This window comes from Schistocerca gregaria, chromosome 2 (assembly GCF_023897955.1).
Source record: "Schistocerca gregaria isolate iqSchGreg1 chromosome 2, iqSchGreg1.2, whole genome shotgun sequence".
NCBI lineage: Eukaryota > Metazoa > Arthropoda > Insecta > Orthoptera > Acrididae > Schistocerca > Schistocerca gregaria.
Window position 1 is genome coordinate 1,017,336,430 of NC_064921.1, and position 25,300 is coordinate 1,017,361,729.

General features: G+C 52.2%; 78 non-coding genes across 78 annotated transcripts; 26 read left to right on the forward strand and 52 right to left on the reverse strand.

Annotated features, from left to right (window-relative positions):
- The first annotated feature begins 50 nt into the window (after positions 1–50).
- On the forward strand, positions 51–122 carry Trnap-cgg (transfer RNA proline (anticodon CGG)). The gene has a single exon. It is a non-coding gene; the product is annotated as a tRNA-Pro (tRNA).
- A 195-nt stretch (positions 123–317) lies between these two features.
- Trnav-aac (transfer RNA valine (anticodon AAC)) lies at positions 318–390 on the reverse strand. The gene has a single exon. It is a non-coding gene; the product is annotated as a tRNA-Val (tRNA).
- Positions 391–548: 158 nt separating this feature from the next.
- On the reverse strand, positions 549–621 carry Trnav-uac (transfer RNA valine (anticodon UAC)). The gene has a single exon. It is a non-coding gene; the product is annotated as a tRNA-Val (tRNA).
- A 412-nt stretch (positions 622–1,033) lies between these two features.
- Trnap-cgg (transfer RNA proline (anticodon CGG)) lies at positions 1,034–1,105 on the forward strand. The gene has a single exon. It is a non-coding gene; the product is annotated as a tRNA-Pro (tRNA).
- A 195-nt stretch (positions 1,106–1,300) lies between these two features.
- Trnav-aac (transfer RNA valine (anticodon AAC)) lies at positions 1,301–1,373 on the reverse strand. The gene has a single exon. It is a non-coding gene; the product is annotated as a tRNA-Val (tRNA).
- A 158-nt stretch (positions 1,374–1,531) lies between these two features.
- On the reverse strand, positions 1,532–1,604 carry Trnav-uac (transfer RNA valine (anticodon UAC)). The gene has a single exon. It is a non-coding gene; the product is annotated as a tRNA-Val (tRNA).
- Positions 1,605–2,016: 412 nt separating this feature from the next.
- Trnap-ugg (transfer RNA proline (anticodon UGG)) lies at positions 2,017–2,088 on the forward strand. The gene has a single exon. It is a non-coding gene; the product is annotated as a tRNA-Pro (tRNA).
- Positions 2,089–2,283: 195 nt separating this feature from the next.
- On the reverse strand, positions 2,284–2,356 carry Trnav-aac (transfer RNA valine (anticodon AAC)). The gene has a single exon. It is a non-coding gene; the product is annotated as a tRNA-Val (tRNA).
- A 158-nt stretch (positions 2,357–2,514) lies between these two features.
- Positions 2,515–2,587, reverse strand: Trnav-uac (transfer RNA valine (anticodon UAC)). The gene has a single exon. It is a non-coding gene; the product is annotated as a tRNA-Val (tRNA).
- A 412-nt stretch (positions 2,588–2,999) lies between these two features.
- Positions 3,000–3,071, forward strand: Trnap-cgg (transfer RNA proline (anticodon CGG)). Its single transcript has one exon. It is a non-coding gene; the product is annotated as a tRNA-Pro (tRNA).
- Positions 3,072–3,266: 195 nt separating this feature from the next.
- On the reverse strand, positions 3,267–3,339 carry Trnav-aac (transfer RNA valine (anticodon AAC)). Its single transcript has one exon. It is a non-coding gene; the product is annotated as a tRNA-Val (tRNA).
- A 158-nt stretch (positions 3,340–3,497) lies between these two features.
- On the reverse strand, positions 3,498–3,570 carry Trnav-uac (transfer RNA valine (anticodon UAC)). Its single transcript has one exon. It is a non-coding gene; the product is annotated as a tRNA-Val (tRNA).
- Positions 3,571–3,982: 412 nt separating this feature from the next.
- On the forward strand, positions 3,983–4,054 carry Trnap-cgg (transfer RNA proline (anticodon CGG)). Its single transcript has one exon. It is a non-coding gene; the product is annotated as a tRNA-Pro (tRNA).
- A 195-nt stretch (positions 4,055–4,249) lies between these two features.
- Trnav-aac (transfer RNA valine (anticodon AAC)) lies at positions 4,250–4,322 on the reverse strand. The gene has a single exon. It is a non-coding gene; the product is annotated as a tRNA-Val (tRNA).
- Positions 4,323–4,480: 158 nt separating this feature from the next.
- Trnav-uac (transfer RNA valine (anticodon UAC)) lies at positions 4,481–4,553 on the reverse strand. Its single transcript has one exon. It is a non-coding gene; the product is annotated as a tRNA-Val (tRNA).
- A 412-nt stretch (positions 4,554–4,965) lies between these two features.
- On the forward strand, positions 4,966–5,037 carry Trnap-cgg (transfer RNA proline (anticodon CGG)). The gene has a single exon. It is a non-coding gene; the product is annotated as a tRNA-Pro (tRNA).
- Positions 5,038–5,232: 195 nt separating this feature from the next.
- On the reverse strand, positions 5,233–5,305 carry Trnav-aac (transfer RNA valine (anticodon AAC)). Its single transcript has one exon. It is a non-coding gene; the product is annotated as a tRNA-Val (tRNA).
- A 158-nt stretch (positions 5,306–5,463) lies between these two features.
- On the reverse strand, positions 5,464–5,536 carry Trnav-uac (transfer RNA valine (anticodon UAC)). Its single transcript has one exon. It is a non-coding gene; the product is annotated as a tRNA-Val (tRNA).
- Positions 5,537–5,948: 412 nt separating this feature from the next.
- Trnap-cgg (transfer RNA proline (anticodon CGG)) lies at positions 5,949–6,020 on the forward strand. The gene has a single exon. It is a non-coding gene; the product is annotated as a tRNA-Pro (tRNA).
- Positions 6,021–6,215: 195 nt separating this feature from the next.
- On the reverse strand, positions 6,216–6,288 carry Trnav-aac (transfer RNA valine (anticodon AAC)). Its single transcript has one exon. It is a non-coding gene; the product is annotated as a tRNA-Val (tRNA).
- A 158-nt stretch (positions 6,289–6,446) lies between these two features.
- Trnav-uac (transfer RNA valine (anticodon UAC)) lies at positions 6,447–6,519 on the reverse strand. The gene has a single exon. It is a non-coding gene; the product is annotated as a tRNA-Val (tRNA).
- Positions 6,520–6,931: 412 nt separating this feature from the next.
- Trnap-cgg (transfer RNA proline (anticodon CGG)) lies at positions 6,932–7,003 on the forward strand. Its single transcript has one exon. It is a non-coding gene; the product is annotated as a tRNA-Pro (tRNA).
- Positions 7,004–7,198: 195 nt separating this feature from the next.
- Positions 7,199–7,271, reverse strand: Trnav-aac (transfer RNA valine (anticodon AAC)). The gene has a single exon. It is a non-coding gene; the product is annotated as a tRNA-Val (tRNA).
- A 158-nt stretch (positions 7,272–7,429) lies between these two features.
- Trnav-uac (transfer RNA valine (anticodon UAC)) lies at positions 7,430–7,502 on the reverse strand. The gene has a single exon. It is a non-coding gene; the product is annotated as a tRNA-Val (tRNA).
- Positions 7,503–7,914: 412 nt separating this feature from the next.
- Positions 7,915–7,986, forward strand: Trnap-cgg (transfer RNA proline (anticodon CGG)). The gene has a single exon. It is a non-coding gene; the product is annotated as a tRNA-Pro (tRNA).
- Positions 7,987–8,181: 195 nt separating this feature from the next.
- Positions 8,182–8,254, reverse strand: Trnav-aac (transfer RNA valine (anticodon AAC)). Its single transcript has one exon. It is a non-coding gene; the product is annotated as a tRNA-Val (tRNA).
- Positions 8,255–8,412: 158 nt separating this feature from the next.
- Trnav-uac (transfer RNA valine (anticodon UAC)) lies at positions 8,413–8,485 on the reverse strand. The gene has a single exon. It is a non-coding gene; the product is annotated as a tRNA-Val (tRNA).
- Positions 8,486–8,897: 412 nt separating this feature from the next.
- On the forward strand, positions 8,898–8,969 carry Trnap-cgg (transfer RNA proline (anticodon CGG)). Its single transcript has one exon. It is a non-coding gene; the product is annotated as a tRNA-Pro (tRNA).
- A 195-nt stretch (positions 8,970–9,164) lies between these two features.
- Trnav-aac (transfer RNA valine (anticodon AAC)) lies at positions 9,165–9,237 on the reverse strand. Its single transcript has one exon. It is a non-coding gene; the product is annotated as a tRNA-Val (tRNA).
- A 158-nt stretch (positions 9,238–9,395) lies between these two features.
- Positions 9,396–9,468, reverse strand: Trnav-uac (transfer RNA valine (anticodon UAC)). The gene has a single exon. It is a non-coding gene; the product is annotated as a tRNA-Val (tRNA).
- Positions 9,469–9,880: 412 nt separating this feature from the next.
- On the forward strand, positions 9,881–9,952 carry Trnap-cgg (transfer RNA proline (anticodon CGG)). Its single transcript has one exon. It is a non-coding gene; the product is annotated as a tRNA-Pro (tRNA).
- Positions 9,953–10,146: 194 nt separating this feature from the next.
- Trnav-aac (transfer RNA valine (anticodon AAC)) lies at positions 10,147–10,219 on the reverse strand. The gene has a single exon. It is a non-coding gene; the product is annotated as a tRNA-Val (tRNA).
- A 158-nt stretch (positions 10,220–10,377) lies between these two features.
- Positions 10,378–10,450, reverse strand: Trnav-uac (transfer RNA valine (anticodon UAC)). The gene has a single exon. It is a non-coding gene; the product is annotated as a tRNA-Val (tRNA).
- Positions 10,451–10,862: 412 nt separating this feature from the next.
- Trnap-cgg (transfer RNA proline (anticodon CGG)) lies at positions 10,863–10,934 on the forward strand. The gene has a single exon. It is a non-coding gene; the product is annotated as a tRNA-Pro (tRNA).
- A 195-nt stretch (positions 10,935–11,129) lies between these two features.
- Positions 11,130–11,202, reverse strand: Trnav-aac (transfer RNA valine (anticodon AAC)). The gene has a single exon. It is a non-coding gene; the product is annotated as a tRNA-Val (tRNA).
- Positions 11,203–11,360: 158 nt separating this feature from the next.
- On the reverse strand, positions 11,361–11,433 carry Trnav-uac (transfer RNA valine (anticodon UAC)). Its single transcript has one exon. It is a non-coding gene; the product is annotated as a tRNA-Val (tRNA).
- Positions 11,434–11,845: 412 nt separating this feature from the next.
- Trnap-cgg (transfer RNA proline (anticodon CGG)) lies at positions 11,846–11,917 on the forward strand. The gene has a single exon. It is a non-coding gene; the product is annotated as a tRNA-Pro (tRNA).
- Positions 11,918–12,112: 195 nt separating this feature from the next.
- Positions 12,113–12,185, reverse strand: Trnav-aac (transfer RNA valine (anticodon AAC)). The gene has a single exon. It is a non-coding gene; the product is annotated as a tRNA-Val (tRNA).
- A 158-nt stretch (positions 12,186–12,343) lies between these two features.
- On the reverse strand, positions 12,344–12,416 carry Trnav-uac (transfer RNA valine (anticodon UAC)). Its single transcript has one exon. It is a non-coding gene; the product is annotated as a tRNA-Val (tRNA).
- A 412-nt stretch (positions 12,417–12,828) lies between these two features.
- On the forward strand, positions 12,829–12,900 carry Trnap-cgg (transfer RNA proline (anticodon CGG)). Its single transcript has one exon. It is a non-coding gene; the product is annotated as a tRNA-Pro (tRNA).
- Positions 12,901–13,094: 194 nt separating this feature from the next.
- Trnav-aac (transfer RNA valine (anticodon AAC)) lies at positions 13,095–13,167 on the reverse strand. Its single transcript has one exon. It is a non-coding gene; the product is annotated as a tRNA-Val (tRNA).
- A 158-nt stretch (positions 13,168–13,325) lies between these two features.
- Positions 13,326–13,398, reverse strand: Trnav-uac (transfer RNA valine (anticodon UAC)). Its single transcript has one exon. It is a non-coding gene; the product is annotated as a tRNA-Val (tRNA).
- Positions 13,399–13,810: 412 nt separating this feature from the next.
- Positions 13,811–13,882, forward strand: Trnap-cgg (transfer RNA proline (anticodon CGG)). The gene has a single exon. It is a non-coding gene; the product is annotated as a tRNA-Pro (tRNA).
- Positions 13,883–14,077: 195 nt separating this feature from the next.
- Trnav-aac (transfer RNA valine (anticodon AAC)) lies at positions 14,078–14,150 on the reverse strand. Its single transcript has one exon. It is a non-coding gene; the product is annotated as a tRNA-Val (tRNA).
- A 158-nt stretch (positions 14,151–14,308) lies between these two features.
- Positions 14,309–14,381, reverse strand: Trnav-uac (transfer RNA valine (anticodon UAC)). Its single transcript has one exon. It is a non-coding gene; the product is annotated as a tRNA-Val (tRNA).
- Positions 14,382–14,793: 412 nt separating this feature from the next.
- On the forward strand, positions 14,794–14,865 carry Trnap-cgg (transfer RNA proline (anticodon CGG)). The gene has a single exon. It is a non-coding gene; the product is annotated as a tRNA-Pro (tRNA).
- Positions 14,866–15,060: 195 nt separating this feature from the next.
- Trnav-aac (transfer RNA valine (anticodon AAC)) lies at positions 15,061–15,133 on the reverse strand. The gene has a single exon. It is a non-coding gene; the product is annotated as a tRNA-Val (tRNA).
- Positions 15,134–15,291: 158 nt separating this feature from the next.
- Trnav-uac (transfer RNA valine (anticodon UAC)) lies at positions 15,292–15,364 on the reverse strand. Its single transcript has one exon. It is a non-coding gene; the product is annotated as a tRNA-Val (tRNA).
- A 412-nt stretch (positions 15,365–15,776) lies between these two features.
- Positions 15,777–15,848, forward strand: Trnap-cgg (transfer RNA proline (anticodon CGG)). The gene has a single exon. It is a non-coding gene; the product is annotated as a tRNA-Pro (tRNA).
- A 195-nt stretch (positions 15,849–16,043) lies between these two features.
- On the reverse strand, positions 16,044–16,116 carry Trnav-aac (transfer RNA valine (anticodon AAC)). Its single transcript has one exon. It is a non-coding gene; the product is annotated as a tRNA-Val (tRNA).
- A 158-nt stretch (positions 16,117–16,274) lies between these two features.
- Trnav-uac (transfer RNA valine (anticodon UAC)) lies at positions 16,275–16,347 on the reverse strand. Its single transcript has one exon. It is a non-coding gene; the product is annotated as a tRNA-Val (tRNA).
- Positions 16,348–16,759: 412 nt separating this feature from the next.
- On the forward strand, positions 16,760–16,831 carry Trnap-cgg (transfer RNA proline (anticodon CGG)). The gene has a single exon. It is a non-coding gene; the product is annotated as a tRNA-Pro (tRNA).
- A 195-nt stretch (positions 16,832–17,026) lies between these two features.
- Trnav-aac (transfer RNA valine (anticodon AAC)) lies at positions 17,027–17,099 on the reverse strand. The gene has a single exon. It is a non-coding gene; the product is annotated as a tRNA-Val (tRNA).
- Positions 17,100–17,257: 158 nt separating this feature from the next.
- Positions 17,258–17,330, reverse strand: Trnav-uac (transfer RNA valine (anticodon UAC)). The gene has a single exon. It is a non-coding gene; the product is annotated as a tRNA-Val (tRNA).
- A 412-nt stretch (positions 17,331–17,742) lies between these two features.
- Positions 17,743–17,814, forward strand: Trnap-cgg (transfer RNA proline (anticodon CGG)). Its single transcript has one exon. It is a non-coding gene; the product is annotated as a tRNA-Pro (tRNA).
- A 195-nt stretch (positions 17,815–18,009) lies between these two features.
- Positions 18,010–18,082, reverse strand: Trnav-aac (transfer RNA valine (anticodon AAC)). Its single transcript has one exon. It is a non-coding gene; the product is annotated as a tRNA-Val (tRNA).
- Positions 18,083–18,240: 158 nt separating this feature from the next.
- Positions 18,241–18,313, reverse strand: Trnav-uac (transfer RNA valine (anticodon UAC)). Its single transcript has one exon. It is a non-coding gene; the product is annotated as a tRNA-Val (tRNA).
- A 412-nt stretch (positions 18,314–18,725) lies between these two features.
- On the forward strand, positions 18,726–18,797 carry Trnap-cgg (transfer RNA proline (anticodon CGG)). Its single transcript has one exon. It is a non-coding gene; the product is annotated as a tRNA-Pro (tRNA).
- Positions 18,798–18,992: 195 nt separating this feature from the next.
- Positions 18,993–19,065, reverse strand: Trnav-aac (transfer RNA valine (anticodon AAC)). Its single transcript has one exon. It is a non-coding gene; the product is annotated as a tRNA-Val (tRNA).
- Positions 19,066–19,223: 158 nt separating this feature from the next.
- Trnav-uac (transfer RNA valine (anticodon UAC)) lies at positions 19,224–19,296 on the reverse strand. Its single transcript has one exon. It is a non-coding gene; the product is annotated as a tRNA-Val (tRNA).
- Positions 19,297–19,708: 412 nt separating this feature from the next.
- Trnap-cgg (transfer RNA proline (anticodon CGG)) lies at positions 19,709–19,780 on the forward strand. Its single transcript has one exon. It is a non-coding gene; the product is annotated as a tRNA-Pro (tRNA).
- A 195-nt stretch (positions 19,781–19,975) lies between these two features.
- Positions 19,976–20,048, reverse strand: Trnav-aac (transfer RNA valine (anticodon AAC)). The gene has a single exon. It is a non-coding gene; the product is annotated as a tRNA-Val (tRNA).
- A 158-nt stretch (positions 20,049–20,206) lies between these two features.
- On the reverse strand, positions 20,207–20,279 carry Trnav-uac (transfer RNA valine (anticodon UAC)). The gene has a single exon. It is a non-coding gene; the product is annotated as a tRNA-Val (tRNA).
- A 412-nt stretch (positions 20,280–20,691) lies between these two features.
- Trnap-cgg (transfer RNA proline (anticodon CGG)) lies at positions 20,692–20,763 on the forward strand. Its single transcript has one exon. It is a non-coding gene; the product is annotated as a tRNA-Pro (tRNA).
- Positions 20,764–20,958: 195 nt separating this feature from the next.
- On the reverse strand, positions 20,959–21,031 carry Trnav-aac (transfer RNA valine (anticodon AAC)). Its single transcript has one exon. It is a non-coding gene; the product is annotated as a tRNA-Val (tRNA).
- A 158-nt stretch (positions 21,032–21,189) lies between these two features.
- Trnav-uac (transfer RNA valine (anticodon UAC)) lies at positions 21,190–21,262 on the reverse strand. The gene has a single exon. It is a non-coding gene; the product is annotated as a tRNA-Val (tRNA).
- A 412-nt stretch (positions 21,263–21,674) lies between these two features.
- On the forward strand, positions 21,675–21,746 carry Trnap-cgg (transfer RNA proline (anticodon CGG)). The gene has a single exon. It is a non-coding gene; the product is annotated as a tRNA-Pro (tRNA).
- Positions 21,747–21,941: 195 nt separating this feature from the next.
- Positions 21,942–22,014, reverse strand: Trnav-aac (transfer RNA valine (anticodon AAC)). The gene has a single exon. It is a non-coding gene; the product is annotated as a tRNA-Val (tRNA).
- Positions 22,015–22,172: 158 nt separating this feature from the next.
- On the reverse strand, positions 22,173–22,245 carry Trnav-uac (transfer RNA valine (anticodon UAC)). Its single transcript has one exon. It is a non-coding gene; the product is annotated as a tRNA-Val (tRNA).
- A 412-nt stretch (positions 22,246–22,657) lies between these two features.
- Positions 22,658–22,729, forward strand: Trnap-cgg (transfer RNA proline (anticodon CGG)). The gene has a single exon. It is a non-coding gene; the product is annotated as a tRNA-Pro (tRNA).
- Positions 22,730–22,924: 195 nt separating this feature from the next.
- Trnav-aac (transfer RNA valine (anticodon AAC)) lies at positions 22,925–22,997 on the reverse strand. Its single transcript has one exon. It is a non-coding gene; the product is annotated as a tRNA-Val (tRNA).
- A 158-nt stretch (positions 22,998–23,155) lies between these two features.
- Positions 23,156–23,228, reverse strand: Trnav-uac (transfer RNA valine (anticodon UAC)). The gene has a single exon. It is a non-coding gene; the product is annotated as a tRNA-Val (tRNA).
- A 412-nt stretch (positions 23,229–23,640) lies between these two features.
- Positions 23,641–23,712, forward strand: Trnap-cgg (transfer RNA proline (anticodon CGG)). The gene has a single exon. It is a non-coding gene; the product is annotated as a tRNA-Pro (tRNA).
- A 195-nt stretch (positions 23,713–23,907) lies between these two features.
- Positions 23,908–23,980, reverse strand: Trnav-aac (transfer RNA valine (anticodon AAC)). Its single transcript has one exon. It is a non-coding gene; the product is annotated as a tRNA-Val (tRNA).
- A 158-nt stretch (positions 23,981–24,138) lies between these two features.
- Positions 24,139–24,211, reverse strand: Trnav-uac (transfer RNA valine (anticodon UAC)). Its single transcript has one exon. It is a non-coding gene; the product is annotated as a tRNA-Val (tRNA).
- Positions 24,212–24,623: 412 nt separating this feature from the next.
- Positions 24,624–24,695, forward strand: Trnap-cgg (transfer RNA proline (anticodon CGG)). The gene has a single exon. It is a non-coding gene; the product is annotated as a tRNA-Pro (tRNA).
- A 195-nt stretch (positions 24,696–24,890) lies between these two features.
- Positions 24,891–24,963, reverse strand: Trnav-aac (transfer RNA valine (anticodon AAC)). The gene has a single exon. It is a non-coding gene; the product is annotated as a tRNA-Val (tRNA).
- Positions 24,964–25,121: 158 nt separating this feature from the next.
- Positions 25,122–25,194, reverse strand: Trnav-uac (transfer RNA valine (anticodon UAC)). Its single transcript has one exon. It is a non-coding gene; the product is annotated as a tRNA-Val (tRNA).
- Between the last annotated feature and the right edge of the window lie 106 nt (positions 25,195–25,300).

The window sequence follows — 25,300 nt, forward strand, 5'->3', positions numbered from 1 at the left end:
ACATCGAGGCACCCAGTGCACTGAAATAATAGTCATTCGCCATGTCAGATGGCTCGTTGGTCTAGGGGTATGATTCCTGCTTCGGGTGCAGGAGGTCCCGGGTTCAAATCCCGGACGAGCCCTAGCGTTTTGTGCAAACTGATCGCACATGAGTGGCTGAGTCGATGCAAAATGCTCGGCGGCAGTATCAAATGAATTTCATATTTGATGTGAGCAATTGACACTCTGATCCGACGTGTGAAGGCGATTACGAAGGTTTTTGGGTACAGATGGAAGCAGATGCATGTTACTATGTCTTGTTTTTAATGATGAAAAAGTGTTTCCGCCCGGGATCGAACCGGGGACCTTCTGCGTGTTAGGCAGACGTGATAACCGCTACACCACGGAAACTACTTGTGTGCGCCATACCTTAGAGACAACTCGTGCTGATGTTGTCATCGTAACTAAAAAATTAAATAAATGCGCTACTTGCATAACAAAGGTACATGCAGAAGATCCTCACATGACGTGGCTCACTGGAGTACAATACGACATAGGCAAGAAAATACTGTTCCCGCCCGGGATCGAACCGGGGACCTTCTGCGTGTAAAGCAGACGTGATAACCGCTACACTACGGAAACTGCGGACGGGAGGAGTCCATCCCCGTTCACTCGAAATTACCTCAGCCTCTCTCCCGTCCGCGAATGCACACGCGACGGTTCTTTTGACAGCCTGGAAACCATTACAGCCGAGGGCTCAAGAAGTCTTCGGGGTGCTCGAGAGGGTGTCTGCCGTAGCACCCCTAACGAGATAGCGGCGTTTCCCGCAGTCGTGATTGCAAGTCATAGCAGCAAAAGCAATCACTTTCTTAGCAGCAGGGAGTGCGAGCCCAGCGGCAGCTCTACATGAAGGTACCAATAGCCCAGGAAGGCCGCCGACCGCGGGAATTCGCGCCGCCCCCATCCCGCCAGCCTACACGAGACTTTCCAGAGCACCCTGGACCACATCGAGGCACCCAGTGCACTGAAATAATAGTCATTCGCCATGTCAGATGGCTCGTTGGTCTAGGGGTATGATTCCTGCTTCGGGTGCAGGAGGTCCCGGGTTCAAATCCCGGACGAGCCCTAGCGTTTTGTGCAAACTGATCGCACATGAGTGGCTGAGTCGATGCAAAATGCTCGGCGGCAGTATCAAATGAATTTCATATTTGATGTGAGCAATTGACACTCTGATCCGACGTGTGAAGGCGATTACGAAGGTTTTTGGGTACAGATGGAAGCAGATGCATGTTACTATGTCTTGTTTTTAATGATGAAAAAGTGTTTCCGCCCGGGATCGAACCGGGGACCTTCTGCGTGTTAGGCAGACGTGATAACCGCTACACCACGGAAACTACTTGTGTGCGCCATACCTTAGAGACAACTCGTGCTGATGTTGTCATCGTAACTAAAAAATTAAATAAATGCGCTACTTGCATAACAAAGGTACATGCAGAAGATCCTCACATGACGTGGCTCACTGGAGTACAATACGACATAGGCAAGAAAATACTGTTCCCGCCCGGGATCGAACCGGGGACCTTCTGCGTGTAAAGCAGACGTGATAACCGCTACACTACGGAAACTGCGGACGGGAGGAGTCCATCCCCGTTCACTCGAAATTACCTCAGCCTCTCTCCCGTCCGCGAATGCACACGCGACGGTTCTTTTGACAGCCTGGAAACCATTACAGCCGAGGGCTCAAGAAGTCTTCGGGGTGCTCGAGAGGGTGTCTGCCGTAGCACCCCTAACGAGATAGCGGCGTTTCCCGCAGTCGTGATTGCAAGTCATAGCAGCAAAAGCAATCACTTTCTTAGCAGCAGGGAGTGCGAGCCCAGCGGCAGCTCTACATGAAGGTACCAATAGCCCAGGAAGGCCGCCGACCGCGGGAATTCGCGCCGCCCCCATCCCGCCAGCCTACACGAGACTTTCCAGAGCACCCTGGACCACATCGAGGCACCCAGTGCACTGAAATAATAGTCATTCGCCATGTCAGATGGCTCGTTGGTCTAGGGGTATGATTCCTGCTTTGGGTGCAGGAGGTCCCGGGTTCAAATCCCGGACGAGCCCTAGCGTTTTGTGCAAACTGATCGCACATGAGTGGCTGAGTCGATGCAAAATGCTCGGCGGCAGTATCAAATGAATTTCATATTTGATGTGAGCAATTGACACTCTGATCCGACGTGTGAAGGCGATTACGAAGGTTTTTGGGTACAGATGGAAGCAGATGCATGTTACTATGTCTTGTTTTTAATGATGAAAAAGTGTTTCCGCCCGGGATCGAACCGGGGACCTTCTGCGTGTTAGGCAGACGTGATAACCGCTACACCACGGAAACTACTTGTGTGCGCCATACCTTAGAGACAACTCGTGCTGATGTTGACATCGTAACTAAAAAATTAAATAAATGCGCTTCTTGCATAACAAAGGTACATGCAGAAGATCCTCACATGACGTAGCTCACTGTAGTACAATGCGACACAGGCAAGAAAATACTGTTCCCGCCCGGGATCGAACCGGGGACCTTCTGCGTGTAAAGCAGACGTGATAACCGCTACACTACGGAAACTGCGGACGGGAGGAGTCCATCCCCGTTCACTCGAAATTACCTCAGCCTCTCTCCCGTCCGCGAATGCACACGCGACGGTTCTTTTGACAGCCTGGAAACCATTACAGCCGAGGGCTCAAGAAGTCTTCGGGGTGCTCGAGAGGGTGTCTGCCGTAGCACCCCTAACGAGATAGCGGCGTTTCCCGCAGTCGTGATTGCAAGTCATAGCAGCAAAAGCAATCACTTTCTTAGCAGCAGGGAGTGCGAGCCCAGCGGCAGCTCTACATGAAGGTACCAATAGCCCAGGAAGGCCGCCGACCGCGGGAATTCGCGCCGCCCCCATCCCGCCAGCCTACACGAGACTTTCCAGAGCACCCTGGACCACATCGAGGCACCCAGTGCACTGAAATAATAGTCGTTCGCCATGTCAGATGGCTCGTTGGTCTAGGGGTATGATTCCTGCTTCGGGTGCAGGAGGTCCCGGGTTCAAATCCCGGACGAGCCCTAGCGTTTTGTGCAAACTGATCGCACATGAGTGGCTGAGTCGATGCAAAATGCTCGGCGGCAGTATCAAATGAATTTCATATTTGATGTGAGCAATTGACACTCTGATCCGACGTGTGAAGGCGATTACGAAGGTTTTTGGGTACAGATGGAAGCAGATGCATGTTACTATGTCTTGTTTTTAATGATGAAAAAGTGTTTCCGCCCGGGATCGAACCGGGGACCTTCTGCGTGTTAGGCAGACGTGATAACCGCTACACCACGGAAACTACTTGTGTGCGCCATACCTTAGAGACAACTCGTGCTGATGTTGTCATCGTAACTAAAAAATTAAATAAATGCGCTACTTGCATAACAAAGGTACATGCAGAAGATCCTCACATGACGTGGCTCACTGGAGTACAATACGACATAGGCAAGAAAATACTGTTCCCGCCCGGGATCGAACCGGGGACCTTCTGCGTGTAAAGCAGACGTGATAACCGCTACACTACGGAAACTGCGGACGGGAGGAGTCCATCCCCGTTCACTCGAATTTACCTCAGCCTCTCTCCCGTCCGCGAATGCACACGCGACGGTTCTTTTGACAGCCTGGAAACCATTACAGCCGAGGGCTCAAGAAGTCTTCGGGGTGCTCGAGAGGGTGTCTGCCGTAGCACCCCTAACGAGATAGCGGCGTTTCCCGCAGTCGTGATTGCAAGTCATAGCAGCAAAAGCAATCACTTTCTTAGCAGCAGGGAGTGCGAGCCCAGCGGCAGCTCTACATGAAGGTACCAATAGCCCAGGAAGGCCGCCGACCGCGGGAATTCGCGCCGCCCCCATCCCGCCAGCCTACACGAGACTTTCCAGAGCACCCTGGACCACATCGAGGCACCCAGTGCACTGAAATAATAGTCATTCGCCATGTCAGATGGCTCGTTGGTCTAGGGGTATGATTCCTGCTTCGGGTGCAGGAGGTCCCGGGTTCAAATCCCGGACGAGCCCTAGCGTTTTGTGCAAACTGATCGCACATGAGTGGCTGAGTCGATGCAAAATGCTCGGCGGCAGTATCAAATGAATTTCATATTTGATGTGAGCAATTGACACTCTGATCCGACGTGTGAAGGCGATTACGAAGGTTTTTGGGTACAGATGGAAGCAGATGCATGTTACTATGTCTTGTTTTTAATGATGAAAAAGTGTTTCCGCCCGGGATCGAACCGGGGACCTTCTGCGTGTTAGGCAGACGTGATAACCGCTACACCACGGAAACTACTTGTGTGCGCCATACCTTAGAGACAACTCGTGCTGATGTTGTCATCGTAACTAAAAAATTAAATAAATGCGCTACTTGCATAACAAAGGTACATGCAGAAGATCCTCACATGACGTGGCTCACTGGAGTACAATACGACATAGGCAAGAAAATACTGTTCCCGCCCGGGATCGAACCGGGGACCTTCTGCGTGTAAAGCAGACGTGATAACCGCTACACTACGGAAACTGCGGACGGGAGGAGTCCATCCCCGTTCACTCGAAATTACCTCAGCCTCTCTCCCGTCCGCGAATGCACACGCGACGGTTCTTTTGACAGCCTGGAAACCATTACAGCCGAGGGCTCAAGAAGTCTTCGGGGTGCTCGAGAGGGTGTCTGCCGTAGCACCCCTAACGAGATAGCGGCGTTTCCCGCAGTCGTGATTGCAAGTCATAGCAGCAAAAGCAATCACTTTCTTAGCAGCAGGGAGTGCGAGCCCAGCGGCAGCTCTACATGAAGGTACCAATAGCCCAGGAAGGCCGCCGACCGCGGGAATTCGCGCCGCCCCCATCCCGCCAGCCTACACGAGACTTTCCAGAGCACCCTGGACCACATCGAGGCACCCAGTGCACTGAAATAATAGTCATTCGCCATGTCAGATGGCTCGTTGGTCTAGGGGTATGATTCCTGCTTCGGGTGCAGGAGGTCCCGGGTTCAAATCCCGGACGAGCCCTAGCGTTTTGTGCAAACTGATCGCACATGAGTGGCTGAGTCGATGCAAAATGCTCGGCGGCAGTATCAAATGAATTTCATATTTGATGTGAGCAATTGACACTCTGATCCGACGTGTGAAGGCGATTACGAAGGTTTTTGGGTACAGATGGAAGCAGATGCATGTTACTATGTCTTGTTTTTAATGATGAAAAAGTGTTTCCGCCCGGGATCGAACCGGGGACCTTCTGCGTGTTAGGCAGACGTGATAACCGCTACACCACGGAAACTACTTGTGTGCGCCATACCTTAGAGACAACTCGTGCTGATGTTGACATCGTAACTAAAAAATTAAATAAATGCGCTTCTTGCATAACAAAGGTACATGCAGAAGATCCTCACATGACGTGGCTCACTGGAGTACAATGCGACACAGGCAAGAAAATACTGTTCCCGCCCGGGATCGAACCGGGGACCTTCTGCGTGTAAAGCAGACGTGATAACCGCTACACTACGGAAACTGCGGACGGGAGGAGTCCATCCCCGTTCACTCGAAATTACCTCAGCCTCTCTCCCGTCCGCGAATGCACACGCGACGGTTCTTTTGACAGCCTGGAAACCATTACAGCCGAGGGCTCAAGAAGTCTTCGGGGTGCTCGAGAGGGTGTCTGCCGTAGCACCCCTAACGAGATAGCGGCGTTTCCCGCAGTCGTGATTGCAAGTCATAGCAGCAAAAGCAATCACTTTCTTAGCAGCAGGGAGTGCGAGCCCAGCGGCAGCTCTACATGAAGGTACCAATAGCCCAGGAAGGCCGCCGACCGCGGGAATTCGCGCCGCCCCCATCCCGCCAGCCTACACGAGACTTTCCAGAGCACCCTGGACCACATCGAGGCACCCAGTGCACTGAAATAATAGTCATTCGCCATGTCAGATGGCTCGTTGGTCTAGGGGTATGATTCCTGCTTCGGGTGCAGGAGGTCCCGGGTTCAAATCCCGGACGAGCCCTAGCGTTTTGTGCAAACTGATCGCACATGAGTGGCTGAGTCGATGCAAAATGCTCGGCGGCAGTATCAAATGAATTTCATATTTGATGTGAGCAATTGACACTCTGATCCGACGTGTGAAGGCGATTACGAAGGTTTTTGGGTACAGATGGAAGCAGATGCATGTTACTATGTCTTGTTTTTAATGATGAAAAAGTGTTTCCGCCCGGGATCGAACCGGGGACCTTCTGCGTGTTAGGCAGACGTGATAACCGCTACACCACGGAAACTACTTGTGTGCGCCATACCTTAGAGACAACTCGTGCTGATGTTGTCATCGTAACTAAAAAATTAAATAAATGCGCTACTTGCATAACAAAGGTACATGCAGAAGATCCTCACATGACGTGGCTCACTGGAGTACAATACGACATAGGCAAGAAAATACTGTTCCCGCCCGGGATCGAACCGGGGACCTTCTGCGTGTAAAGCAGACGTGATAACCGCTACACTACGGAAACTGCGGACGGGAGGAGTCCATCCCCGTTCACTCGAAATTACCTCAGCCTCTCTCCCGTCCGCGAATGCACACGCGACGGTTCTTTTGACAGCCTGGAAACCATTACAGCCGAGGGCTCAAGAAGTCTTCGGGGTGCTCGAGAGGGTGTCTGCCGTAGCACCCCTAACGAGATAGCGGCGTTTCCCGCAGTCGTGATTGCAAGTCATAGCAGCAAAAGCAATCACTTTCTTAGCAGCAGGGAGTGCGAGCCCAGCGGCAGCTCTACATGAAGGTACCAATAGCCCAGGAAGGCCGCCGACCGCGGGAATTCGCGCCGCCCCCATCCCGCCAGCCTACACGAGACTTTCCAGAGCACCCTGGACCACATCGAGGCACCCAGTGCACTGAAATAATAGTCATTCGCCACGTCAGATGGCTCGTTGGTCTAGGGGTATGATTCCTGCTTCGGGTGCAGGAGGTCCCGGGTTCAAATCCCGGACGAGCCCTAGCGTTTTGTGCAAACTGATCGCACATGAGTGGCTGAGTCGATGCAAAATGCTCGGCGGCAGTATCAAATGAATTTCATATTTGATGTGAGCAATTGACACTCTGATCCGACGTGTGAAGGCGATTACGAAGGTTTTTGGGTACAGATGGAAGCAGATGCATGTTACTATGTCTTGTTTTTAATGATGAAAAAGTGTTTCCGCCCGGGATCGAACCGGGGACCTTCTGCGTGTTAGGCAGACGTGATAACCGCTACACCACGGAAACTACTTGTGTGCGCCATACCTTAGAGACAACTCGTGCTGATGTTGTCATCGTAACTAAAAAATTAAATAAATGCGCTACTTGCATAACAAAGGTACATGCAGAAGATCCTCACATGACGTGGCTCACTGGAGTACAATACGACATAGGCAAGAAAATACTGTTCCCGCCCGGGATCGAACCGGGGACCTTCTGCGTGTAAAGCAGACGTGATAACCGCTACACTACGGAAACTGCGGACGGGAGGAGTCCATCCCCGTTCACTCGAAATTACCTCAGCCTCTCTCCCGTCCGCGAATGCACACGCGACGGTTCTTTTGACAGCCTGGAAACCATTACAGCCGAGGGCTCAAGAAGTCTTCGGGGTGCTCGAGAGGGTGTCTGCCGTAGCACCCCTAACGAGATAGCGGCTTTTCCCGCAGTCGTGATTGCAAGTCATAGCAGCAAAAGCAATCACTTTCTTAGCAGCAGGGAGTGCGAGCCCAGCGGCAGCTCTACATGAAGGTACCAATAGCCCAGGAAGGCCGCCGACCGCGGGAATTCGCGCCGCCCCCATCCCGCCAGCCTACACGAGACTTTCCAGAGCACCCTGGACCACATCGAGGCACCCAGTGCACTGAAATAATAGTCATTCGCCACGTCAGATGGCTCGTTGGTCTAGGGGTATGATTCCTGCTTCGGGTGCAGGAGGTCCCGGGTTCAAATCCCGGACGAGCCCTAGCGTTTTGTGCAAACTGATCGCACATGAGTGGCTGAGTCGATGCAAAATGCTCGGCGGCAGTATCAAATGAATTTCATATTTGATGTGAGCAATTGACACTCTGATCCGACGTGTGAAGGCGATTACGAAGGTTTTTGGGTACAGATGGAAGCAGATGCATGTTACTATGTCTTGTTTTTAATGATGAAAAAGTGTTTCCGCCCGGGATCGAACCGGGGACCTCCTGCGTGTTAGGCAGACGTGATAACCGCTACACCACGGAAACTACTTGTGTGCGCCATACCTTAGAGACAACTCGTGCTGATGTTGTCATCGTAACTAAAAAATTAAATAAATGCGCTACTTGCATAACAAAGGTACATGCAGAAGATCCTCACATGACGTGGCTCACTGGAGTACAATACGACATAGGCAAGAAAATACTGTTCCCGCCCGGGATCGAACCGGGGACCTTCTGCGTGTAAAGCAGACGTGATAACCGCTACACTACGGAAACTGCGGACGGGAGGAGTCCATCCCCGTTCACTCGAAATTACCTCAGCCTCTCTCCCGTCCGCGAATGCACACGCGACGGTTCTTTTGACAGCCTGGAAACCATTACAGCCGAGGGCTCAAGAAGTCTTCGGGGTGCTCGAGAGGGTGTCTGCCGTAGCACCCCTAACGAGATAGCGGCGTTTCCCGCAGTCGTGATTGCAAGTCATAGCAGCAAAAGCAATCACTTTCTTAGCAGCAGGGAGTGCGAGCCCAGCGGCAGCTCTACATGAAGGTACCAATAGCCCAGGAAGGCCGCCGACCGCGGGAATTCGCGCCGCCCCCATCCCGCCAGCCTACACGAGACTTTCCAGAGCACCCTGGACCACATCGAGGCACCCAGTGCACTGAAATAATAGTCATTCGCCACGTCAGATGGCTCGTTGGTCTAGGGGTATGATTCCTGCTTCGGGTGCAGGAGGTCCCGGGTTCAAATCCCGGACGAGCCCTAGCGTTTTGTGCAAACTGATCGCACATGAGTGGCTGAGTCGATGCAAAATGCTCGGCGGCAGTATCAAATGAATTTCATATTTGATGTGAGCAATTGACACTCTGATCCGACGTGTGAAGGCGATTACGAAGGTTTTTGGGTACAGATGGAAGCAGATGCATGTTACTATGTCTTGTTTTTAATGATGAAAAAGTGTTTCCGCCCGGGATCGAACCGGGGACCTCCTGCGTGTTAGGCAGACGTGATAACCGCTACACCACGGAAACTACTTGTGTGCGCCATACCTTAGAGACAACTCGTGCTGATGTTGTCATCGTAACTAAAAAATTAAATAAATGCGCTACTTGCATAACAAAGGTACATGCAGAAGATCCTCACATGACGTGGCTCACTGGAGTACAATACGACATAGGCAAGAAAATACTGTTCCCGCCCGGGATCGAACCGGGGACCTTCTGCGTGTAAAGCAGACGTGATAACCGCTACACTACGGAAACTGCGGACGGGAGGAGTCCATCCCCGTTCACTCGAAATTACCTCAGCCTCTCTCCCGTCCGCGAATGCACACGCGACGGTTCTTTTGACAGCCTGGAAACCATTACAGCCGAGGGCTCAAGAAGTCTTCGGGGTGCTCGAGAGGGTGTCTGCCGTAGCACCCCTAACGAGATAGCGGCGTTTCCCGCAGTCGTGATTGCAAGTCATAGCAGCAAAAGCAATCACTTTCTTAGCAGCAGGGAGTGCGAGCCCAGCGGCAGCTCTACATGAAGGTACCAATAGCCCAGGAAGGCCGCCGACCGCGGGAATTCGCGCCGCCCCCATCCCGCCAGCCTACACGAGACTTTCCAGAGCACCCTGGACCACATCGAGGCACCCAGTGCACTGAAATAATAGTCATTCGCCATGTCAGATGGCTCGTTGGTCTAGGGGTATGATTCCTGCTTCGGGTGCAGGAGGTCCCGGGTTCAAATCCCGGACGAGCCCTAGCGTTTTGTGCAAACTGATCGCACATGAGTGGCTGAGTCGATGCAAAATGCTCGGCGGCAGTATCAAATGAATTTCATATTTGATGTGAGCAATTGACACTCTGATCCGACGTGTGAAGGCGATTACGAAGGTTTTTGGGTACAGATGGAGCAGATGCATGTTACTATGTCTTGTTTTTAATGATGAAAAAGTGTTTCCGACCGGGATCGAACCGGGGACCTTCTGCGTGTTAGGCAGACGTGATAACCGCTACACCACGGAAACTACTTGTGTGCGCCATACCTTAGAGACAACTCGTGCTGATGTTGTCATCGTAACTAAAAAATTAAATAAATGCGCTACTTGCATAACAAAGGTACATGCAGAAGATCCTCACATGACGTGGCTCACTGGAGTACAATACGACATAGGCAAGAAAATACTGTTCCCGCCCGGGATCGAACCGGGGACCTTCTGCGTGTAAAGCAGACGTGATAACCGCTACACTACGGAAACTGCGGACGGGAGGAGTCCATCCCCGTTCACTCGAAATTACCTCAGCCTCTCTCCCGTCCGCGAATGCACACGCGACGGTTCTTTTGACAGCCTGGAAACCATTACAGCCGAGGGCTCAAGAAGTCTTCGGGGTGCTCGAGAGGGTGTCTGCCGTAGCACCCCTAACGAGATAGCGGCGTTTCCCGCAGTCGTGATTGCAAGTCATAGCAGCAAAAGCAATCACTTTCTTAGCAGCAGGGAGTGCGAGCCCAGCGGCAGCTCTACATGAAGGTACCAATAGCCCAGGAAGGCCGCCGACCGCGGGAATTCGCGCCGCCCCCATCCCGCCAGCCTACACGAGACTTTCCAGAGCACCCTGGACCACATCGAGGCACCCAGTGCACTGAAATAATAGTCATTCGCCATGTCAGATGGCTCGTTGGTCTAGGGGTATGATTCCTGCTTCGGGTGCAGGAGGTCCCGGGTTCAAATCCCGGACGAGCCCTAGCGTTTTGTGCAAACTGATCGCACATGAGTGGCTGAGTCGATGCAAAATGCTCGGCGGCAGTATCAAATGAATTTCATATTTGATGTGAGCAATTGACACTCTGATCCGACGTGTGAAGGCGATTACGAAGGTTTTTGGGTACAGATGGAAGCAGATGCATGTTACTATGTCTTGTTTTTAATGATGAAAAAGTGTTTCCGCCCGGGATCGAACCGGGGACCTTCTGCGTGTTAGGCAGACGTGATAACCGCTACACCACGGAAACTACTTGTGTGCGCCATACCTTAGAGACAACTCGTGCTGATGTTGTCATCGTAACTAAAAAATTAAATAAATGCGCTACTTGCATAACAAAGGTACATGCAGAAGATCCTCACATGACGTGGCTCACTGGAGTACAATACGACATAGGCAAGAAAATACTGTTCCCGCCCGGGATCGAACCGGGGACCTTCTGCGTGTAAAGCAGACGTGATAACCGCTACACTACGGAAACTGCGGACGGGAGGAGTCCATCCCCGTTCACTCGAAATTACCTCAGCCTCTCTCCCGTCCGCGAATGCACACGCGACGGTTCTTTTGACAGCCTGGAAACCATTACAGCCGAGGGCTCAAGAAGTCTTCGGGGTGCTCGAGAGGGTGTCTGCCGTAGCACCCCTAACGAGATAGCGGCGTTTCCCGCAGTCGTGATTGCAAGTCATAGCAGCAAAAGCAATCACTTTCTTAGCAGCAGGGAGTGCGAGCCCAGCGGCAGCTCTACATGAAGGTACCAATAGCCCAGGAAGGCCGCCGACCGCGGGAATTCGCGCCGCCCCCATCCCGCCAGCCTACACGAGACTTTCCAGAGCACCCTGGACCACATCGAGGCACCCAGTGCACTGAAATAATAGTCATTCGCCACGTCAGATGGCTCGTTGGTCTAGGGGTATGATTCCTGCTTCGGGTGCAGGAGGTCCCGGGTTCAAATCCCGGACGAGCCCTAGCGTTTTGTGCAAACTGATCGCACATGAGTGGCTGAGTCGATGCAAAATGCTCGGCGGCAGTATCAAATGAATTTCATATTTGATGTGAGCAATTGACACTCTGATCTGACGTGTGAAGGCGATTACGAAGGTTTTTGGGTACAGATGGAAGCAGATGCATGTTACTATGTCTTGTTTTTAATGATGAAAAAGTGTTTCCGCCCGGGATCGAACCGGGGACCTTCTGCGTGTTAGGCAGACGTGATAACCGCTACACCACGGAAACTACTTGTGTGCGCCATACCTTAGAGACAACTCGTGCTGATGTTGTCATCGTAACTAAAAAATTAAATAAATGCGCTACTTGCATAACAAAGGTACATGCAGAAGATCCTCACATGACGTGGCTCACTGGAGTACAATACGACATAGGCAAGAAAATACTGTTCCCGCCCGGGATCGAACCGGGGACCTTCTGCGTGTAAAGCAGACGTGATAACCGCTACACTACGGAAACTGCGGACGGGAGGAGTCCATCCCCGTTCACTCGAAATTACCTCAGCCTCTCTCCCGTCCGCGAATGCACACGCGACGGTTCTTTTGACAGCCTGGAAACCATTACAGCCGAGGGCTCAAGAAGTCTTCGGGGTGCTCGAGAGGGTGTCTGCCGTAGCACCCCTAACGAGATAGCGGCGTTTCCCGCAGTCGTGATTGCAAGTCATAGCAGCAAAAGCAATCACTTTCTTAGCAGCAGGGAGTGCGAGCCCAGCGGCAGCTCTACATGAAGGTACCAATAGCCCAGGAAGGCCGCCGACCGCGGGAATTCGCGCCGCCCCCATCCCGCCAGCCTACACGAGACTTTCCAGAGCACCCTGGACCACATCGAGGCACCCAGTGCACTGAAATAATAGTCATTCGCCATGTCAGATGGCTCGTTGGTCTAGGGGTATGATTCCTGCTTCGGGTGCAGGAGGTCCCGGGTTCAAATCCCGGACGAGCCCTAGCGTTTTGTGCAAACTGATCGCACATGAGTGGCTGAGTCGATGCAAAATGCTCGGCGGCAGTATCAAATGAATTTCATATTTGATGTGAGCAATTGACACTCTGATCCGACGTGTGAAGGCGATTACGAAGGTTTTTGGGTACAGATGGAGCAGATGCATGTTACTATGTCTTGTTTTTAATGATGAAAAAGTGTTTCCGACCGGGATCGAACCGGGGACCTTCTGCGTGTTAGGCAGACGTGATAACCGCTACACCACGGAAACTACTTGTGTGCGCCATACCTTAGAGACAACTCGTGCTGATGTTGTCATCGTAACTAAAAAATTAAATAAATGCGCTACTTGCATAACAAAGGTACATGCAGAAGATCCTCACATGACGTGGCTCACTGGAGTACAATACGACATAGGCAAGAAAATACTGTTCCCGCCCGGGATCGAACCGGGGACCTTCTGCGTGTAAAGCAGACGTGATAACCGCTACACTACGGAAACTGCGGACGGGAGGAGTCCATCCCCGTTCACTCGAAATTACCTCAGCCTCTCTCCCGTCCGCGAATGCACACGCGACGGTTCTTTTGACAGCCTGGAAACCATTACAGCCGAGGGCTCAAGAAGTCTTCGGGGTGCTCGAGAGGGTGTCTGCCGTAGCACCCCTAACGAGATAGCGGCGTTTCCCGCAGTCGTGATTGCAAGTCATAGCAGCAAAAGCAATCACTTTCTTAGCAGCAGGGAGTGCGAGCCCAGCGGCAGCTCTACATGAAGGTACCAATAGCCCAGGAAGGCCGCCGACCGCGGGAATTCGCGCCGCCCCCATCCCGCCAGCCTACACGAGACTTTCCAGAGCACCCTGGACCACATCGAGGCACCCAGTGCACTGAAATAATAGTCATTCGCCATGTCAGATGGCTCGTTGGTCTAGGGGTATGATTCCTGCTTCGGGTGCAGGAGGTCCCGGGTTCAAATCCCGGACGAGCCCTAGCGTTTTGTGCAAACTGATCGCACATGAGTGGCTGAGTCGATGCAAAATGCTCGGCGGCAGTATCAAATGAATTTCATATTTGATGTGAGCAATTGACACTCTGATCCGACGTGTGAAGGCGATTACGAAGGTTTTTGGGTACAGATGGAAGCAGATGCATGTTACTATGTCTTGTTTTTAATGATGAAAAAGTGTTTCCGCCCGGGATCGAACCGGGGACCTTCTGCGTGTTAGGCAGACGTGATAACCGCTACACCACGGAAACTACTTGTGTGCGCCATACCTTAGAGACAACTCGTGCTGATGTTGTCATCGTAACTAAAAAATTAAATAAATGCGCTACTTGCATAACAAAGGTACATGCAGAAGATCCTCACATGACGTGGCTCACTGGAGTACAATACGACATAGGCAAGAAAATACTGTTCCCGCCCGGGATCGAACCGGGGACCTTCTGCGTGTAAAGCAGACGTGATAACCGCTACACTACGGAAACTGCGGACGGGAGGAGTCCATCCCCGTTCACTCGAAATTACCTCAGCCTCTCTCCCGTCCGCGAATGCACACGCGACGGTTCTTTTGACAGCCTGGAAACCATTACAGCCGAGGGCTCAAGAAGTCTTCGGGGTGCTCGAGAGGGTGTCTGCCGTAGCACCCCTAACGAGATAGCGGCGTTTCCCGCAGTCGTGATTGCAAGTCATAGCAGCAAAAGCAATCACTTTCTTAGCAGCAGGGAGTGCGAGCCCAGCGGCAGCTCTACATGAAGGTACCAATAGCCCAGGAAGGCCGCCGACCGCGGGAATTCGCGCCGCCCCCATCCCGCCAGCCTACACGAGACTTTCCAGAGCACCCTGGACCACATCGAGGCACCCAGTGCACTGAAATAATAGTCATTCGCCACGTCAGATGGCTCGTTGGTCTAGGGGTATGATTCTTGCTTCGGGTGCAGGAGGTCCCGGGTTCAAATCCCGGACGAGCCCTAGCGTTTTGTGCAAACTGATCGCACATGAGTGGCTGAGTCGATGCAAAATGCTCGGCGGCAGTATCAAATGAATTTCATATTTGATGTGAGCAATTGACACTCTGATCCGACGTGTGAAGGCGATTACGAAGGTTTTTGGGTACAGATGGAAGCAGATGCATGTTACTATGTCTTGTTTTTAATGATGAAAAAGTGTTTCCGCCCGGGATCGAACCGGGGACCTTCTGCGTGTTAGGCAGACGTGATAACCGCTACACCACGGAAACTACTTGTGTGCGCCATACCTTAGAGACAACTCGTGCTGATGTTGTCATCGTAACTAAAAAATTAAATAAATGCGCTACTTGCATAACAAAGGTACATGCAGAAGATCCTCACATGACGTGGCTCACTGGAGTACAATACGACATAGGCAAGAAAATACTGTTCCCGCCCGGGATCGAACCGGGGACCTTCTGCGTGTAAAGCAGACGTGATAACCGCTACACTACGGAAACTGCGGACGGGAGGAGTCCATCCCCGTTCACTCGAAATTACCTCAGCCTCTCTCCCGTCCGCGAATGCACACGCGACGGTTCTTTTGACAGCCTGGAAACCATTACAGCCGAGGGCTCAAGAAGTCTTCGGGGTGCTCGAGAGGGTGTCTGCCGTAGCACCCCTAACGAGATAGCGGCGTTTCCCGCAGTCGTGATTGCAAGTCATAGCAGCAAAAGCAATCACTTTCTTAGCAGCAGGGAGTGCGAGCCCAGCGGCAGCTCTACATGAAGGTACCAATAGCCCAGGAAGGCCGCCGACCGCGGGAATTCGCGCCGCCCCCATCCCGCCAGCCTACACGAGACTTTCCAGAGCACCCTGGACCACATCGAGGCACCCAGTGCACTGAAATAATAGTCATTCGCCATGTCAGATGGCTCGTTGGTCTAGGGGTATGATTCCTGCTTCGGGTGCAGGACGTCCCGGGTTCAAATCCCGGACGAGCCCTAGCGTTTTGTGCAAACTGATCGCACATGAGTGGCTGAGTCGATGCAAAATGCTCGGCGGCAGTATCAAATGAATTTCATATTTGATGTGAGCAATTGACACTCTGATCCGACGTGTGAAGGCGATTACGAAGGTTTTTGGGTACAGATGGAAGCAGATGCATGTTACTATGTCTTGTTTTTAATGATGAAAAAGTGTTTCCGCCCGGGATCGAACCGGGGACCTTCTGCGTGTTAGGCAGACGTGATAACCGCTACACCACGGAAACTACTTGTGTGCGCCATACCTTAGAGACAACTCGTGCTGATGTTGTCATCGTAACTAAAAAATTAAATAAATGCGCTACTTGCATAACAAAGGTACATGCAGAAGATCCTCACATGACGTGGCTCACTGGAGTACAATACGACATAGGCAAGAAAATACTGTTCCCGCCCGGGATCGAACCGGGGACCTTCTGCGTGTAAAGCAGACGTGATAACCGCTACACTACGGAAACTGCGGACGGGAGGAGTCCATCCCCGTTCACTCGAAATTACCTCAGCCTCTCTCCCGTCCGCGAATGCACACGCGACGGTTCTTTTGACAGCCTGGAAACCATTACAGCCGAGGGCTCAAGAAGTCTTCGGGGTGCTCGAGAGGGTGTCTGCCGTAGCACCCCTAACGAGATAGCGGCGTTTCCCGCAGTCGTGATTGCAAGTCATAGCAGCAAAAGCAATCACTTTCTTAGCAGCAGGGAGTGCGAGCCCAGCGGCAGCTCTACATGAAGGTACCAATAGCCCAGGAAGGCCGCCGACCGCGGGAATTCGCGCCGCCCCCATCCCGCCAGCCTACACGAGACTTTCCAGAGCACCCTGGACCACATCGAGGCACCCAGTGCACTGAAATAATAGTCATTCGCCATGTCAGATGGCTCGTTGGTCTAGGGGTATGATTCCTGCTTCGGGTGCAGGAGGTCCCGGGTTCAAATCCCGGACGAGCCCTAGCGTTTTGTGCAAACTGATCGCACATGAGTGGCTGAGTCGATGCAAAATGCTCGGCGGCAGTATCAAATGAATTTCATATTTGATGTGAGCAATTGACACTCTGATCCGACGTGTGAAGGCGATTACGAAGGTTTTTGGGTACAGATGGAAGCAGATGCATGTTACTATGTCTTGTTTTTAATGATGAAAAAGTGTTTCCGCCCGGGATCGAACCGGGGACCTTCTGCGTGTTAGGCAGACGTGATAACCGCTACACCACGGAAACTACTTGTGTGCGCCATACCTTAGAGACAACTCGTGCTGATGTTGTCATCGTAACTAAAAAATTAAATAAATGCGCTACTTGCATAACAAAGGTACATGCAGAAGATCCTCACATGACGTGGCTCACTGGAGTACAATACGACATAGGCAAGAAAATACTGTTCCCGCCCGGGATCGAACCGGGGACCTTCTGCGTGTAAAGCAGACGTGATAACCGCTACACTACGGAAACTGCGGACGGGAGGAGTCCATCCCCGTTCACTCGAAATTACCTCAGCCTCTCTCCCGTCCGCGAATGCACACGCGACGGTTCTTTTGACAGCCTGGAAACCATTACAGCCGAGGGCTCAAGAAGTCTTCGGGGTGCTCGAGAGGGTGTCTGCCGTAGCACCCCTAACGAGATAGCGGCGTTTCCCGCAGTCGTGATTGCAAGTCATAGCAGCAAAAGCAATCACTTTCTTAGCAGCAGGGAGTGCGAGCCCAGCGGCAGCTCTACATGAAGGTACCAATAGCCCAGGAAGGCCGCCGACCGCGGGAATTCGCGCCGCCCCCATCCCGCCAGCCAACACGAGACTTTCCAGAGCACCCTGGACCACATCGAGGCACCCAGTGCACTGAAATAATAGTCATTCGCCATGTCAGATGGCTCGTTGGTCTAGGGGTATGATTCCTGCTTCGGGTGCAGGAGGTCCCGGGTTCAAATCCCGGACGAGCCCTAGCGTTTTGTGCAAACTGATTGCACATGAGTGGCTGAGTCGATGCAAAATGCTCGGCGGCAGTATCAAATGAATTTCATATTTGATGTGAGCAATTGACACTCTGATCCGACGTGTGAAGGCGATTACGAAGGTTTTTGGGTACAGATGGAAGCAGATGCATGTTACTATGTCTTGTTTTTAATGATGAAAAAGTGTTTCCGCCCGGGATCGAACCGGGGACCTTCTGCGTGTTAGGCAGACGTGATAACCGCTACACCACGGAAACTACTTGTGTGCGCCATACCTTAGAGACAACTCGTGCTGATGTTGTCATCGTAACTAAAAAATTAAATAAATGCGCTACTTGCATAACAAAGGTACATGCAGAAGATCCTCACATGACGTGGCTCACTGGAGTACAATACGACATAGGCAAGAAAATACTGTTCCCGCTCGGGATCGAACCGGGGACCTTCTGCGTGTAAAGCAGACGTGATAACCGCTACACTACGGAAACTGCGGACGGGAGGAGTCCATCCCCGTTCACTCGAAATTACCTCAGCCTCTCTCCCGTCCGCGAATGCACACGCGACGGTTCTTTTGACAGCCTGGAAACCATTACAGCCGAGGGCTCAAGAAGTCTTCGGGGTGCTCGAGAGGGTGTCTGCCGTAGCACCCCTAACGAGATAGCGGCGTTTCCCGCAGTCGTGATTGCAAGTCATAGCAGCAAAAGCAATCACTTTCTTAGCAGCAGGGAGTGCGAGCCCAGCGGCAGCTCTACATGAAGGTACCAATAGCCCAGGAAGGCCGCCGACCGCGGGAATTCGCGCCGCCCCCATCCCGCGAGCCAACACGAGACTTTCCAGAGCACCCTGGACCACATCGAGGCACCCAGTGCACTGAAATAATAGTCATTCGCCATGTCAGATGGCTCGTTGGTCTAGGGGTATGATTCCTGCTTCGGGTGCAGGAGGTCCCGGGTTCAAATCCCGGACGAGCCCTAGCGTTTTGTGCAAACTGATCGCACATGAGTGGCTGAGTCGATGCAAAATGCTCGGCGGCAGTATCAAATGAATTTCATATTTGATGTGAGCAATTGACACTCTGATCCGACGTGTGAAGGCGATTACGAAGGTTTTTGGGTACAGATGGAAGCAGATGCATGTTACTATGTCTTGTTTTTAATGATGAAAAAGTGTTTCCGCCCGGGATCGAACCGGGGACCTTCTGCGTGTTAGGCAGACGTGATAACCGCTACACCACGGAAACTACTTGTGTGCGCCATACCTTAGAGACAACTCGTGCTGATGTTGTCATCGTAACTAAAAAATTAAATAAATGCGCTACTTGCATAACAAAGGTACATGCAGAAGATCCTCACATGACGTGGCTCACTGGAGTACAATACGACATAGGCAAGAAAATACTGTTCCCGCCCGGGATCGAACCGGGGACCTTCTGCGTGTAAAGCAGACGTGATAACCGCTACACTACGGAAACTGCGGACGGGAGGAGTCCATCCCCGTTCACTCGAAATTACCTCAGCCTCTCTCCCGTCCGCGAATGCACACGCGACGGTTCTTTTGACAGCCTGGAAACCATTACAGCCGAGGGCTCAAGAAGTCTTCGGGGTGCTCGAGAGGGTGTCTGCCGTAGCACCCCTAACGAGATAGCGGCGTTTCCCGCAGTCGTGATTGCAAGTCATAGCAGCAAAAGCAATCACTTTCTTAGCAGCAGGGAGTGCGAGCCCAGCGGCAGCTCTACATGAAGGTACCAATAGCCCAGGAAGGCCGCCGACCGCGGGAATTCGCGCCGCCCCCATCCCGCCAGCCAACACGAGACTTTCCAGAGCACCCTGGACCACATCGAGGCACCCAGTGCACTGAAATAATAGTCATTCGCCATGTCAGATGGCTCGTTGGTCTAGGGGTATGATTCCTGCTTCGGGTGCAGGAGGTCCCGGGTTCAAATCCCGGACGAGCCCTAGCGTTTTGTGCAAACTGATCGCACATGAGTGGCTGAGTCGATGCAAAATGCTCGGCGGCAGTATCAAATGAATTTCATATTTGATGTGAGCAATTGACACTCTGATCCGACGTGTGAAGGCGATTACGAAGGTTTTTGGGTACAGATGGAAGCAGATGCATGTTACTATGTCTTGTTTTTAATGATGAAAAAGTGTTTCCGCCCGGGATCGAACCGGGGACCTTCTGCGTGTTAGGCAGACGTGATAACCGCTACACCACGGAAACTACTTGTGTGCGACATACCTTAGAGACAACTCGTGCTGATGTTGACATCGTAACTAAAAAATTAAATAAATGCGCTACTTGCATAACAAAGGTACATGCAGAAGATCCTCACATGACGTGGCTCACTGGAGTACAATACGACATAGGCAAGAAAATACTGTTCCCGCCCGGGATCGAACCGGGGACCTTCTGCGTGTAAAGCAGACGTGATAACCGCTACACTACGGAAACTGCGGACGGGAGGAGTCCATCCCCGTTCACTCGAAATTACCTCAGCCTCTCTCCCGTCCGCGAATGCACACGCGACGGTTCTTTTGACAGCCTGGAAACCATTACAGCCGAGGGCTCAAGAAGTCTTCGGGGTGCTCGAGAGGGTGTCTGCCGTAGCACCCCTAACGAGATAGCGGCGTTTCCCGCAGTCGTGATTGCAAGTCATAGCAGCAAAAGCAATCACTTTCTTAGCAGCAGGGAGTGCGAGCCCAGCGGCAGCTCTACATGAAGGTACCAATAGCCCAGGAAGGCCGCCGACCGCGGGAATTCGCGCCGCCCCCATCCCGCCAGCCAACACGAGACTTTCCAGAGCACCCTGGACCACATCGAGGCACCCAGTGCACTGAAATAATAGTCATTCGCCATGTCAGATGGCTCGTTGGTCTAGGGGTATGATTCCTGCTTCGGGTGCAGGAGGTCCCGGGTTCAAATCTCGGACGAGCCCTAGCGTTTTGTGCAAACTGATCGCACATGAGTGGCTGAGTCGATGCAAAATGCTCGGCGGCAGTATCAAATGAATTTCATATTTGATGTGAGCAATTGACACTCTGATCCGACGTGTGAAGGCGATTACGAAGGTTTTTGGGTACAGATGGAAGCAGATGCATGTTACTATGTCTTGTTTTTAATGATGAAAAAGTGTTTCCGCCCGGGATCGAACCGGGGACCTTCTGCGTGTTAGGCAGACGTGATAACCACTACACCACGGAAACTACTTGTGTGCGCCATACCTTAGAGACAACTCGTGCTGATGTTGTCATCGTAACTAAAAAATTAAATAAATGCGCTACTTGCATAACAAAGGTACATGCAGAAGATCCTCACATGACGTGGCTCACTGGAGTACAATACGACATAGGCAAGAAAATACTGTTCCCGCCCTTGATCGAACCGGGGACCTTCTGCGTGTAAAGCAGACGTGATAACCGCTACACTACGGAAACTGCGGACGGGAGGAGTCCATCCCCGTTCACTCGAAATTACCTCAGCCTCTCTCCCGTCCGCGAATGCACACGCGACGGTTCTTTTGACAGCCTGGAAACCATTACAGCCGAGGGCTCAAGAAGTCTTCGGGGTGCTCGAGAGGGTGTCTGCCGTAGCACCCCTAACGAGATAGCGGCGTTTCCCGCAGTCGTGATTGCAAGTCATAGCAGCAAAAGCAATCACTTTCTTAGCAGCAGGGAGTGCGAGCCCAGCGGCAGCTCTACATGAAGGTACCAATAGCCCAGGAAGGCCGCCGACCGCGGGAATTCGCGCCGCCCCCATCCCGCCAGCCTACACGAGACTTTCCAGAGCACCCTGGACCACATCGAGGCACCCAGTGCACTGAAATAATAGTCATTCGCCATGTCAGATGGCTCGTTGGTCTAGGGGTATGATTCCTGCTTCGGGTGCAGGAGGTCCCGGGTTCAAATCCCGGACGAGCCCTAGCGTTTTGTGCAAACTGATCGCACATGAGTGGCTGAGTCGATGCAAAATGCTCGGCGGCAGTATCAAATGAATTTCATATTTGATGTGAGCAATTGACACTCTGATCCGACGTGTGAAGGCGATTACGAAGGTTTTTGGGTACAGATGGAAGCAGATGCATGTTACTATGTCTTGTTTTTAATGATGAAAAAGTGTTTCCGCCCGGGATCGAACCGGGGACCTTCTGCGTGTTAGGCAGACGTGATAACCGCTACACCACGGAAACTACTTGTGTGCGCCATACCTTAGAGACAACTCGTGCTGATGTTGTCATCGTAACTAAAAAATTAAATAAATGCGCTACTTGCATAACAAAGGTACATGCAGAAGATCCTCACATGACGTGGCTCACTGGAGTACAATACGACATAGGCAAGAAAATACTGTTCCCGCCCGGGATCGAACCGGGGACCTTCTGCGTGTAAAGCAGACGTGATAACCGCTACACTACGGAAACTGCGGACGGGAGGAGTCCATCCCCGTTCACTCGAAATTACCTCAGCCTCTCTCCCGTCCGCGAATGCACACGCGACGGTTCTTTTGACAGCCTGGAAACCATTACAGCCGAGGGCTCAAGAAGTCTTCGGGGTGCTCGAGAGGGTGTCTGCCGTAGCACCCCTAACGAGATAGCGGCGTTTCCCGCAGTCGTGATTGCAAGTCATAGCAGCAAAAGCAATCACTTTCTTAGCAGCAGGGAGTGCGAGCCCAGCGGCAGCTCTACATGAAGGTACCAATAGCCCAGGAAGGCCGCCGACCGCGGGAATTCGCGCCGCCCCCATCCCGCCAGCCTACACGAGACTTTCCAGAGCACCCTGGACCACATCGAGGCACCCAGTGCACTGAAATAATAGTCATTCGCCATGTCAGATGGCTCGTTGGTCTAGGGGTATGATTCCTGCTTCGGGTGCAGGAGGTCCCGGGTTCAAATCCCGGACGAGCCCTAGCGTTTTGTGCAAACTGATCGCACATGAGTGGCTGAGCCGATGCAAAATGCTCGGCGGCAGTATCAAATGAATTTCATATTTGATGTGAGCAATTGACACTCTGATCCGACGTGTGAAGGCGATTACGAAGGTTTTTGGGTACAGATGGAAGCAGATGCATGTTACTATGTCTTGTTTTTAATGATGAAAAAGTGTTTCCGCCCGGGATCGAACCGGGGACCTTCTGCGTGTTAGGCAGACGTGATAACCGCTACACCACGGAAACTATTTGTGTGCGCCATACCTTAGAGACAACTCGTGCTGATGTTGTCATCGTAACTAAAAAATTAAATAAATGCGCTACTTGCATAACAAAGGTACATGCAGAAGATCCTCACATGACGTGGCTCACTGGAGTACAATACGACATAGGCAAGAAAATACTGTTCCCGCCCGGGATCGAACCGGGGACCTTCTGCGTGTAAAGCAGACGTGATAACCGCTACACTACGGAAACTGCGGACGGGAGGAGTCCATCCCCGTTCACTCGAAATTACCTCAGCCTCTCTCCCGTCCGCGAATGCACACGCGACGGTTCTTTTGACAGCCTGGAAACCATTACAGCCGAGGGCTCAAGAAGTCTTCGGGGTGCTCGAGAGGGTGTCTGCCGTAGCACCCCTAACGAGATAGCGGCGTTTCCCGCAGTCGTGATTGCAAGTCATAGCAGCAAAAGCAATCACTTTCTTAGCAACAGGGAGTGCGAGCCCAGCGGCAGCTCTACATGAAGGTACCAATAGCCCAGGAAGGCCGCCGACCGCGGGAATTCGCGCCGCCCCCATCCCGCCAGCCTACACGAGACTTTCCAGAGCACCCTGGACCACATCGAGGCACCCAGTGCACTGAAATAATAGTCATTCGCCATGTCAGATGGCTCGTTGGTCTAGGGGTATGATTCCTGCTTCGGGTGCAGGAGGTCCCGGGTTCAAATCCCGGACGAGCCCTAGCGTTTTGTGCAAACTGATCGCACATGAGTGGCTGAGTCGATGCAAAATGCTCGGCGGCAGTATCAAATGAATTTCATATTTGATGTGAGCAATTGACACTCTGATCCGACGTGTGAAGGCGATTACGAAGGTTTTTGGGTACAGATGGAAGCAGATGCATGTTACTATGTCTTGTTTTTAATGATGAAAAAGTGTTTCCGCCCGGGATCGAACCGGGGACCTTCTGCGTGTTAGGCAGACGTGATAACCGCTACACCACAGAAACTACTTGTGTGCGCCATACCTTAGAGACAACTCGTGCTGATGTTGTCATCGTAACTAAAAAATTAAATAAATGCGCTACTTGCATAACAAAGGTACATGCAGAAGATCCTCACATGACGTGGCTCACTGGAGTACAATACGACATAGGCAAGAAAATACTGTTCCCGCCCGGGATCGAACCGGGGACCTTCTGCGTGTAAAGCAGACGTGATAACCGCTACACTACGGAAACTGCGGACGGGAGGAGTCCATCCCCGTTCACTCGAAATTACCTCAGCCTCTCTCCCGTCCGCGAATGCACACGCGACGGTTCTTTTGACAGCCTGGAAACCATTACAGCCGAGGGCTCAAGAAGTCTTCGGGGTGCTCGAGAGGGTGTCTGCCGTAGCACCCCTAACGAGATAGCGGCGTTTCCCGCAGTCGTGATTGCAAGTCATAGCAGCAAAAGCAATCACTTTCTTAGCAGCAGGGAGTGCGAGCCCAGCGGCAGCTCTACATGAAGGTACCAATAGCCCAGGAAGGCCGCCGACCGCGGGAATTCGCGCCGCCCCCATCCCGCCAGCCTACACGAGACTTTCCAGAGCACCCTGGACCACATCGAGGCACCCAGTGCACTGAAATAATAGTCATTCGCCATGTCAGATGGCTCGTTGGTCTAGGGGTATGATTCCTGCTTCGGGTGCAGGAGGTCCCGGGTTCAAATCCCGGACGAGCCCTAGCGTTTTGTGCAAACTGATCGCACATGAGTGGCTGAGTCGATGCAAAATGCTCGGCGGCAGTATCAAATGAATTTCATATTTGATGTGAGCAATTGACACTCTGATCCGACGTGTGAAGGCGATTACGAAGGTTTTTGGGTACAGATGGAAGCAGATGCATGTTACTATGTCTTGTTTTTAATGATGAAAAAGTGTTTCCGCCCGGGATCGAACCGGGGACCTTCTGCGTGTTAGGCAGACGTGATAACCGCTACACCACGGAAACTACTTGTGTGCGCCATACCTTAGAGACAACTCGTGCTGATGTTGTCATCGTAACTAAAAAATTAAATAAATGCGCTACTTGCATAACAAAGGTACATGCAGAAGATCCTCACATGACGTGGCTCACTGGAGTACAATACGACATAGGCAAGAAAATACTGTTCCCGCCCGGGATCGAACCGGGGACCTTCTGCGTGTAAAGCAGACGTGATAACCGCTACACTACGGAAACTGCGGACGGGAGGAGTCCATCCCCGTTCACTCGAAATTACCTCAGCCTCTCTCCCGTCCGCGAATGCACACGCGACGGTTCTTTTGACAGCCTGGAAACCATTACA